Source organism: Xenia sp. Carnegie-2017, unplaced genomic scaffold, assembly GCF_021976095.1.
Source record: "Xenia sp. Carnegie-2017 unplaced genomic scaffold, XeniaSp_v1 HiC_scaffold_6, whole genome shotgun sequence".
Classification (NCBI taxonomy): Eukaryota; Metazoa; Cnidaria; class Anthozoa; order Malacalcyonacea; family Xeniidae; genus Xenia; species Xenia sp. Carnegie-2017.
This window is the reverse complement of record NW_025813526.1, coordinates 20142133-20155006: the sequence shown is the minus strand read 5'-3', so window position 1 is coordinate 20155006 and position 12874 is coordinate 20142133.

Sequence of the window (12874 nt, the reverse complement as noted above, 5' to 3'; positions counted from 1 at the left end):
TATATCAACGCTATCAACATTCATATTAGTTAAATATGTTTTATAATATAATATGAAGAAAGTTCTAGATTTTAATCATATTTCGAGTGAGTTGAGTCAAGATGAATTTGAAAAGCTGAAAAAGTTGTATTTGTACTATCATAAAATGTATACCTGTTATAAATGGAAGTATAATAAATTAAAGAAAATTAGACTATCATTAAACATGGGAAGTATTTTTCTAGTCTCAACTGGTGGTATTGTTGGTAGCGTAACCCTGAATCCGATAGTTTTAGCCTCCCTGAGTGGTTTAGGGGCTTTAATTCAAGGTTATATGGTTAAAAGTAAGATTAATAATAACTTAGAAATGTGTAAATTTGGATATACATCATATGAAAAAATACTTATGAATATAAGGTCATATTTAAGAGGATTACCTTATGATGAAGTGATATTTCTATCAGACATAAAAGTTATCGATGATATTATAATAGACAATTGCACTACTATAGATGGTATGGTGAGTAAATATAACAAAAAATATAAATGATCTGTGAGTTATCTATAAGATTGTCTGTGAGTTATCTGTGAACAAAATCTACAGTATTATATAACATGTCTGAAGAAAATCTAAAAATTACTACATTTAAGAAAGAGAAAGACCCTATTAGAGTCGAAGCTGGTAAACGCTTAGCTGCTATATCAAAAGTTGCTAAAGAACAAAAAATGAGAAATAAGATTGAATTAGAAAATAAAAAGAAAATTGAGGATAATAGTTGGAATATTAATTATGGATTCTTATTTGGAGCAGTTGGAGTATTAACTGCTATTGCTAGTCTCTATTATGCAAGGAAAAATGATAAAAGGCAGGAAAAATTAACAAATGATAAAGCGAGAGAAGAAACAACTAGTGAAAAACATGTTGTGATACAAAAAAATAAAAAATATAATTTAGACTCATTTGAATAAAATATTTCCTATTATATATGAGTAATACTATGAATAAGAAACAATTTATGAATGAAGCTTTTGATGCAGTGCTTGTGACAACAACTGCTGTAGGTCTTTCTATGGTGTCTAAAAAACTACTAGGTCAAAAATTAACAGATACTGATAATATTAAAGATTTTACAAAATTAGCTATTGCTATTACAACATCAACAATGCTAGTTAAATATGCTCAAGACAAAAAATGGGTCCCTGAAAATCCATTTAAATCTACATAAATATATATGACAACTGTTATTACTAGTGGGATTGGAACAGCTTTTGGAGCTGTTGTTAATGGTTTAGGATTTAGTCTAGCAGGTTGGTTATTTCATAAACTTGATAAAAACGGTTATGTTGATGAAATGAAAAGATACCACGATTCTCTAATAAAACTACAAAAAGCTAAAGAAATTTTCGCTGAAAATGAAATTAAGCAAAGAGATAAAATTCAACAACTAAGACAAGAACTTCAATATTCTGATAATGATATAGAACTTACAAACAAAGCTTTAGATGCGCTTAGAAAAGTAAAAACGATACATTACAACGGGTTAACATTTCATAGAGAACCACAATTAAATGACTTTTACAAACCATCTAAGAATATGAAAAATTATCAATCTGGTACAATGGTTGTGATTGGTATTATATCTGGATATTTATTATATAAAATTACTTAAAAAATAAAATATATAGTATTAGTATATATGTATTGCAATGAATTTGTTCATAAAGAGTTAGAAGAGTTTTTTGGTTATGTAAATTGTTGCTTTTGTAATAAAAAGATTTGTGATAGTTATATTAATAGATCTTCTAGGGTATACTTATGTTGTGGAAATCAAGAAATTATTTCAGATAATAAAATGAATGTTTGTATACACTGTGGTACTGTTCACATGTACATAAATCATTTTGTTAATGAATGGATACCAGAGATTTGGAAATATCAAAAATCAGTTCATTCAAGGAGAAAATGGTTTTATAATAAACTTAAATTGTGTGTACCTTTTGAATATGTTGAGATGATTACAAATGATTTTATAAAAGTTGTTAGTACTATGATTAAACATAAGTTGATACAGAAAAAGAATATTAGCATGTATAACTATTATATAATATGCTTAGTCAGTCGTAGGGGTATACCATTAAAACACCATATTAAAGATATGAAAAATAGTAAGACAAAAATAGTTTTTGATAATAGATTGTTTGGTGAAGTATATAAAATTCTTGAGTGGGATAAAAATATCGACTGTACTTATTATAAAAATTGGATAGAGTCAAAGAAATAAAAAATTTACTATTATATATGAATCTTAAAGATCTATTAAAAAGATTAGAAATTTTATTCTATGTTGTAAAAAACTAGTTCTAATATAGAAGGTGTTTTGAAGGATTTTGAAAAACATTGTATAAAAAAAGGATAATTTAAACACCTTAAAAAATAATATATATAGTAATTATATAGAATGGTGAAAGTTATAAAAAACAAAGATGTATATAAATTTAAAGGACATGAAATTAATTTAGATTTATTAGATGAAATTATGAAAGATAAAAACATGTATATTAAATCATTAAAGTACGAACTTTATTATAAAGACGATATTGATAGATATATAACTAAATATTATGAATTGAATACAAATGAATGGTTATCTTTTTCAAAAGATAGATATAATGTTGAAAATATAAAAAAAATATTAGATGTTATGTGTAGTATGAATATTGATTATGAACCTGTTATATTGAATACATTTAAACCATCTAATATTTATACTATTAGTAGTGATTTTTATATACCTAATATATATAATATTAGTAGTGATTTTTATATACCACTGTTTACACATATCACTGAAGCTTTGTTTAATAAAGATCATGGATGGGATGATTGTTATTTTAAGTATGAAATCAACAATATAGATACAGATGTTTATGTTATAAAATTTGATTTATATGAATATGGTCCTTATATAACTGCTTCTGGTATTATTAGAATCTATCTTAAACGCATTAAATAACTATTTAAAAAATAAAATATATAGTATTAGTATATATATGTGTTCAGATAAACCAATACGAGGAAGACCAAAAATTTATACTAAAGAACAAATCAAACAACATAGGACATTATATATGCTATCAAAACCATGGCATTGTGATTTATGTAAAAAAACATATAGTTTATCATATAAAACTTTACATCTTAAAACTAGAAAACATTTAATAAATTCAAAAATTTAGGTGCGTTTAACAAAAAATTTAAATATATAATAATTATATATGATAGAAAATATAAAAATAATAATGAAATTCTTAGTCTAGTGTATTTCGCTGGCTGGGATTTTCGAATGGTTGATAAAGATTTATATTCTAAATTTAGTTTTTATATACATAGATGCTTTACCAACAAAATTATTACATTATCCACCTGATTCTACAGGATATAAAAAATGTAAAGATCTCCCAATATTTATACATACATTAATTACAAAAGCAAATAAACATCAATTAAAATTAGTTGAACATCATAAACATTTAAGGTTATTAATATTTAAAACTAATGATCATAAACAAGAACTTCACTACTATTATAATACAACAGTACAAGAAGCTCTTGATAATAAAATTATTAGAGAAAAATTAAACAAAGTGATCTGGATACATGAGAAGGGTTTCATACCATGGTATTTCGGTCTTGAACCAGGAATGTTACCCAACACAATAAAAACTAAAGCTAAATTAAGAGAATATTTACAAAATATTTAAAAACACTCAAAAGTTAAATAGATTAATTTAATTATTTTATAAAAAGTTTTAAATATAGATTTATTTCTATAATTAAAATTAGTGCGTTTAAAAAATAAAAATAAAATATATAGTATATATATGAATAGAGATTATTTAAATCGAAAGGTACTTAAAGACAAACCTATATTATATAATATGCAGAATATGAATAGAGATAAAACAAAACATAAAGTACTTAAAGACATGAGTATTTTATATAGTATGCCTAATATGAATATGATGAACTTCAAAAGTTGACTAAAGACGATTTAATTAATTTAATATTAAATCAAAAGCCGTGGGTTGAAGGTAATAACACTTCAATTTCCAAACCAGTACAAAAAGTACTGTCACAATCCAATATCAAACAAATGACTGTATCTCAGTTAAAAGTTATTGCTAAAGAAAAAAAGGTTAAAGGTTATTATAAACTTAGGAAAAACGAATTAATCAAAGTATTAACACCAGTCCCAAACCAAGAAAAGAGAAATGGTTAAAAGTATGAGAATAAAAATAAGAAACCAGTACCAACAAAAGAGTTAAAATAAGAGAAACAAACAATGCTCTTAAAGGATTTACTAAATATTATTGAAACACAATTAAAGATTTACATTTAAAACAAATATTAAAATTAAAAATTTGTTGGCTTGATTTGTTGATTGTTGATATATGATAAATACTGCTTATTTTAACAGTCAAGCTTTAACAATTATAAATAATGAAAATATTAATGAATCATTACAAATTTCAAAACAAAATATATTAAATATAATTAGTAAATTTAATCAAGAAGGTTCTTCATGGACTATTAAATCTATAGATAATCATTATCTTAATATTGTTAAATACAAGCCATTACAAGGATCTTCATATATTAATTTACCACAAGAACTTAAAAACTCTAAAAAAGGATTAATTAATATCAAAAATACAGATAATGAATGTTTCAGATGGTGCCATATTCGTTATTTAAACTCACAAAATAAACACCCAAACCGAATAAAAAAATCTGATAAGGAATATATTAACAAATTAGACTACTCTGGGATTGAATTTCCAGTCACTGTTAAACAATATAATAAAATCGAAAAGCAAAACAAAATTAACATTAATGTATTCGGTTATGAAAATAAGCAACCATACCCAATTTATATATCAAAAGAAAAATTTGAAGACCATATGGAACTACTATTGATAACTGATAATGAAAACAAACATTATGTATTAATAAAAGATTTTAATGCATTTATGTACAATAAAACAAAGCATAAGGAAAGAAAACACTTTTGTATGCGCTGTCTTCAATGTTTTAGTTCTGAAAAAATATTAAATAACCATATAGAAAACTGTATACTAATAAATGGTATACAATCAGTAAGAATGCCTGATAAAAATAATAACATACTTAAATTCAACAACTTTCATAAACAACAAGCTGTTCCGTTTGTTATATATGCTGACTTTGAAGCAATCACAGAAAAGATATCTGGTTGTAATCAGAATAATAAAAAATCATTCACCGAAGCCTATCAGAAGCACACAGACTGTGGTTATGGATATAAAGTTGTTTGTTGTTATGATGATAAATTTACAAAACCAATTCAACTATATAGAGGTGAAAAGGCTGTTTACAAATTTATGGAAGCTATGTTAAAAGAAGTTAAATATTGTAAATATATTATGAAAACTCACTTTAATAAACCATTAAAAATAACATCTGATGATGAAGAAGACTTTAAAAAAGCTGATGAATGTCATATCTGTAACAAAAAATATACTAACAAAGACATTCAAGTTAGAGATCATTGTCATATCACTGGTAAATACAGAGGATCGGCTCATCAAGATTGTAATTTAAAACTTAGAATAGACCCTAATAAATTAAAAATCCCAGTAATATTTCACAACCTGCGTGGGTATGACAGTCACTTTATTATGCAAGAGATCGGAGCTATTGTTAATAAGCATACATACAAAAACAAAAAAGGTGAAGAAACACAGATGAATATAAATGCTATACCTAATAATATGGAAAAGTATATGGCTTTTATGTTAGGAAACCATCTCACATTCCTTGATAGTTTTCAATTTATGAGCTCTAGTTTAGAAAAGCTTGTTAGTAATTTACCTAAAGAATCATTTAAATATACCTCTAATCAGTTTAAAGGCGAAAAACTTAATTTAATGACACAAAAAGGTATTTACCCATATGATTATATGGACTCGTTTGAAAAGTTTGATAATGGGCTGCCTTCAAAAAAAGACTTTTATAGTATTCTTACTGATGAGAATATCTCAGATGAACAATACAATCATGCACAAAAAGTGTGGAATACATTTAATCTTAAAAACATGGGTGAGTATCACAACTTGTATCTGAAATCAGACGTTTTGTTATTAGCTGATACCTTCGAAAATTTTCGAAAAACATGTCTTGAATATTATAAATTAGACCCATGCCATTATTTTACTAGTCCTGGTTTGTCATGGGATGCTATGTTGAAGATGACAGATATTAAATTAGAACTAATGACTGATATTGACATGTTTCAATTCATCGAAAAGGGTATGAGAGGAGGTGTTAGTTATATTGCTAATCGATATGGTAAGGCTAATAACAAGTATATGGAAACATTTGATAATAATAAGCCATCGAAGTATTTAATGTATTTAGATGCTAACAATTTATATGGATGGGCTATGTCACAATACCTACCTACTGGTGGTTTTAAATGGTTAACTGAGAAACAGATTAACAACATAAACCTTGCTAAATATCAAGAAGATAGTAAAAAAGGTTTAATTTTAGAAGTTGATTTAGAATACCCTGAAGAACTACATACTTTACATAACGATTATCCACTAGCACCTGAAAAAATTAAGGTCACTAGCAACATGCTGTCAAAATATTGTAAGACAATTGCTTCTAATTACAATATATCAACAGGTTTAGTTAATAAGTTAATACCTACATTACAAAATAAAGAGAAGTATGTGCTACATTATAGAAATCTTCAATTATACTTAGATCTCGGGTTAAAATTAAAAAAAGTACATAGAATACTCGAATTTAATCAATCTCCATGGTTGAAAAAATACATAGACTTTAATACTCAAAAAAGAACTAATGCAAAAAATTCTTTTGAAAAAGACTTCTTCAAATTAATGAATAATTCAGTATTTGGTAAGACGATGGAAAACTTAAGAAAAAGAGTAGATGTTAGGTTAGTAACTAATAAAGATAAATTATTAAAATTAGCTTCAAAACCTACATATGTAAGTAGTAAAATCTTTAATGAGAACCTTGTGGCTGTGCATAAGATCAAAGAACAATTGGTGCTCAACAGACCTGCATATGTGGGTATGTGTATCTTAGATTTAAGTAAAACTTTGATGTATGATTTTCATTACAACTATATCAAAAATCGGTATGGTGATAAAGCTAAATTATTATTCACAGATACAGATAGTTTAACATATGAAATTGAAACTAATGATGTCTATCAAGATTTTTGGAGTGATAAAGATAAATTTGATAACAGTGATTATGATAAATGCCATAAATATTATGATAATACTAATAAAAAAGTTATTGGTAAAATGAAAGATGAAGCTGCTGGAATAGTAGTTAAAGAATTTGTTGGTTTAAGAAGTAAGATGTATAGTTATATTAAAGACAATAATAAAGGAGATAAGAAAGCTAAAGGAATTAAGAAAAATATTATAAAAAACAAAATAAAACATGAAGACTATAAACAAACACTATTTGAAAACAAACAAATACATCATACAATGAAAACAATTAGAAGTGTAAACCATCAACTTAGTAGCTATGAAATTAATAAAGTATCACTTAGCTGTTTTGATGATAAACGTTATATATTAGATGATGGTGTAACAACATTAGCTTATGGCCATTATAATATCGGTTCAAATAACTAAATATTAACAAACAGTTATAATGTGTAGTAAGCATGTAGCGTGGGCCTCTGTTAGAGTAAAATCATACATACCTGCTCCTCATGTTTGACTACATATCACATAACTGTTTGTAATAAGTAATTAATACAAAAGCGATATACAAAAGATTCAAAATCCTGAAACAATTATTAAAACAATTTTAACAAAATTATATGACACTCGCTTGACAGACAAATTAAAAAAAAACATATAGATTCCATAGTTTTGTACAAATTGTATTATTATACATGCGCTGATGAAATGTGCTATCTACATTAAACAACCATTGTTAAGAACATGCACTAAGACACGCGCCTGACAGGGTCTTGTTAACACTTGATTATTAACACTTGATTATTAACACTTGATTATTATACATGCGCTGATGAAATGTGCTATTACATTAAACAACCATTGTTGAAAACATGCACTAAGACACGCGCCTGACAGGGTCTTGTTAACACTTGATTATTAACACTTGATTATTAAAGACGGTTTTTTGAAGAGCATTTCTTAAGCCTCTGTTATTCTCGAATATTCTTCGAATATTCTTCGAATGTAAGGGGACGCTCCGAATTTTCACTTCGTGAAAATTTTCCCCACCGTCGCTGAGAATTCTCGGAAATTCCATTCCCCTGCTCAATTTTAGCTACGCTAAAATTTGCGCTGCCGAATTTCCTCCGAACCGATGCTTTCTTAACATTTGTTTGTAAAGACCGTTTTTAAAACATATAGATTCCATATTTTTAAACTATAGATTATAACCTCGAGATTTTTACCCCCTTTGAAACAATGACTATTTTTTACACAGCTTTTTTACATGACCTTTTACCAGAGGGACGTCTTTGAACCATGGTCTTATTTTACGTTGTTATAAAAATAGTTTTTACCCACGGTGTGTAGTAGTAATATACATGGGGGATTCGAATACATAAAAAGTAAACTTTTTATGGATTCGTACCCCCATGTATATTACTACTGCAGATGCCATGACGGCATATGTCCACATGGATTTTGGTAGTTCCGCTTCTAGCAATAGACACCTAGCCATGTTAAATAAAGTTAACCACGATATCTTAACTGTGCCGTTCTGGTGTGGCGAATATGATGCACTAGTTTCGTGTCTAATTTTGTTTTCCATAAGAATCGATTTGAATTTCTCCCTGGTAAATTCAGCGCCGTTATCACTTCTTATGCGCTTCACATTTCCGTAAGGTGCAACATCTGCTAAAAACTGTATTAATGCTTGTGGTGTATCGCTTTTATGGTTAAGAAAATAGACCATATTCAATGCTGAATAATCATCCACAAACGACAATGCATACCTAAGCCCTTCTCTTCCTTCCGGATCAATAGGACCTGCAAGATCTGTGTGAATGAACTCAAGAGGACACCTCGCCTTTTATCTTCGAGCTTAATTTTCGTCTGACACATTTTACCTTGCGTACAAACCTCACAATCAACTTCCCTCAAGTCTGTGATTTTCATCCCTTTAACCACCTTCTCTAGTTTCCGAACATCCTTGTAGTTGCAGTGACCTAAAACCTTGTACCACTCGTAAAGAGAACATAGATTTTTATTCGAAGATGATATGCTATTTATATAGTAAAGTTTGCCTTTTTGTCTTATTCCAAACGTTGTGCCATCAGGGACATATTAGGTACTACTTAATAAGACATCCTGCGCATTTCCATTCAAATCAACTAATTTGACTTTAGCAGTACCTTTACCGACTACTACGTTGGCTTTACTGCCATGTGCTAATTTAATAACATGCGTTTTACTATCAAATTTACTATTAAAATCTATAAATTTTGACTAATCGTTAATAATGAGGCTTGTAGCTCCTGTGTCCACCAGTAAAGTTAAATTCGCTTCATCTTTATCTATCACGTCTGCTTCAGCGTTCTCTTCTTCATCCTTTGACACAAATAAAAAGGAGTGTTACCGTTCACTGTCACAGCGCTGCTCGTCTTTAGCTGACTTGGACGTTTCTTTCGTATTTCGGCAATCTTTCGTGTCGTGAGTCTTGGTCTTGGATATGGAGTCCAATTTGTTCCCCTTCACGCGGCATTGTGAGCTTTTGTGTCACTTTCTTCCACATTTGAAACAATTTCCGTCAAATTTTGGTTTCGCATACATAACGTTGTCACCTAACCATGCATTACTCAACTTTACACGTCCTGATATCTTGCCATAGCAAGGCCACAAACGCAAGGCCATTAAGGCATTCACGATGTCTAAATGATTTCGACTTCTACCACTTATATGCGAAATCGGATTGGAATATATACTAGAGATCAAGTGTCTCAGAGACAAAAAACAAGACATTTGCATCCTGAAATTGAAACAAAAACTCGAGTTGAAAGTAGATGCCTTTTAAAAAACGCAGTCTCGGTTAATATAAATAAAATTACATCAATTGCCTTTGGAACGCTTGCTTTGCTTTAGTGCAACAACTCGGTCTTTGACTACAGTCTCTGTTCGCCTTTTGCTCTGATTGTTGAGGACGACATAACAAATAATTCTTATCGCCCGGTTATTGGCGATATCTTCGTGCTGTTCGCAGACGAACTCTTTGTTACACAAAATGGTTTTCAAAAGATCCTCCGCAACAAATCGCGATGGCAAGCTAGAGTCTTGAAAAATATTTGCTGCTGCATTCAGTACAGCAAATCCATGAGCAACAAAATTACCCAACGCAGCAGATGGTTCCTTCAATCCGCCACGAGAAAGTAACTGCACACATGGCGAAACACCATTATTGGTTAGTAGTTGCTAAAAGCAACTATTGCAAAGCTTAATCAGCTTTTTTGCAATGTACCCAGCAACGTTATCAGAAATTTCCTTAGAAGCATCCGTCAAACATATCCTATTACACTCAGATATGATTGGCTGCACGGAGTCTCTAAATTCTGCTACTTTTTCCGGTGATTTTTCATCGGTGACTTTGACCCCATCATCAATGTCCAGTTCTTCCTTCACAAGCCTTTTAATTTTTAGAATCTTTTCTGAGAATACCACATCTTTTAAGCCGACCAAAAAACGACCACCACTCATTTGGCGGTACTGACCATACCGTTTTTCCAAAGGATCACTCTGGAAGCGCGAAGTCAGCACATATGAATAACCCTCACTTAAAAGTTCTTCAATTAAAGCAGCATAGCAGCGAAGGGTGCATTGAAGCGCATGACTAGTTTGAGCAGTAAGATTGAATTTGTCGCAATTCGACAATTATAGGTTATCCCACTCGTCAATCCAATCTGCAAAGGCTCTCAAGAATTCGGGTTTTTTTGTCATTGTGAACTGCAGCATTCCCAAGGCGATTAAAGGTTTAAAATCGGGATTTTGAATTTGAAATTGTCCACCAAACATCGACAAGGTGCAAGAAACTTGCAGCGTCGTCGGCTTTGTCAGGTAAATAATGTCTTATGCCGGTAGCAGTTAAACGTGAAAAAATGGCTAAAGCTACGGGTACATTCTGTTTACAATTTCCCGGGTGTAAAACCTTCGCACTAAGTTCAGGCGCTCACCTTAAATTTGCCTCAAGTTTATGATCTTTCTCGTACACCTCATGAAGTAACCACCACGAAATCTCTCCTCCGCTTACTAAAATAGGGTCATAAAACCCAGTAAAATTGAAAGTAGAAAAAAGAAACCTTTTGCGATTCAGCAAATTATTTCTGATGTTCTTCACCAGGTGAACAGAGTCAAAAAACAGATAGGTCTTCTGACTATTCAGTGTGATATACAGATCATCAACACCGGCGCCACACGCAGAGCGCAATTCCTTGTATGAATTGACGTTCGAAGAATGATCATCCGATACAATTCCTCTGACACCGAATCCGTTTCTTGAAGTAGTTTCAAACAGGCTAAAACCTCGTCTTTTAACCATTTCCCAGTTATTTGTTTCTCGGGAAGGGATTTCACAACATATAGAATGTTACTATTTAACCCAACGATCATGAAACATACCACACCTTTATACAGCTCACCTTGTTCATCTGCGCCATACGATTCACCAGCAATGTACTCCTCGAACTTCTGAAGAAACATTTCATCCACGATCAGAATCACATCATCAGAAATACTGCCGTTGCCTTTAAGAAGGTTTGCAGCTTTCAATGCATCGATCTTCCCAGCTGTTATTCGCCGGAGGAGGGAAACAGATGGCAATTTAAACTCTTCTTGCAGCAGTTTGTAAGTCTGTAGAGATGTATAACGTAAGAAGAAGGCATACTGAATCATATTTGCTGAATACACAGGGCTCTTCTGATATTTCAACTTCCTTAACTCTTCCAAAACACCGCTACAGAATAAGCTCTTTTGTTCAACATAGGCAGGGAAATTGTGGAGCATACTTTTACTGGTCAATTTACACTGACCTCTACGAAACCACTCGGGTAAAGGAAGCGGGGCACCTCGGTGGTAAAGGCATACGCGCAGATCAACATCCACTCGGATGCAAACTGTAACTTCAGGCACAGATTGTTCATTCTTTTCCATTTTGAAAAAAAAATGGCATGGTCGTCATTGCGAAAAAAAGAAAACTAGTGACCAAGTTCGTGAAGAAGTGAGTCGTTAATGTCACCAAAATCTTTGATTATGTCAAGGTGCTTGAACTTGTCAAGCTCATCTTCCTGAAAATCGCGTTGAGTCGAAGGTTTTCAAAGCTTTGGGATTGAAGGTTGCAGTGAGGGACGATCTTTCAGGCTCTCTGGATGGATGGTTGGAATTGGCTTCATTGACTTAATGAGGCGAGGATACTCGGTATTTCGCTTGATATACTTGTCCTCGAAGTGATGTTCGCATATAAACACGGATTTCAGTTCAGCGGTGTCATGAGCTACTCTGCTCAAGAACAAGCGCCATATCGGTTGTAGCTCCTCGTCTTTTGTAAACTGGAATACAGTCCCACTAGCGTGTCCTTTGTAGTTGGTGTAACACCCAGCAACGCTACATTTGTTTGGCATTCTGCACTGCAACTGACGAACAACTCAATCAAGATCTTATCTCAAACACTCAACTAACCAAGACAAATTTATTTTGAAATGAACAACTTCCTCAATAACAATCATTTCAGAAGAAAACGGGAAACGATTCATGAAAAACTTTCTGCTTGTCATGCTCTATTTTTAGATTTGAGTAG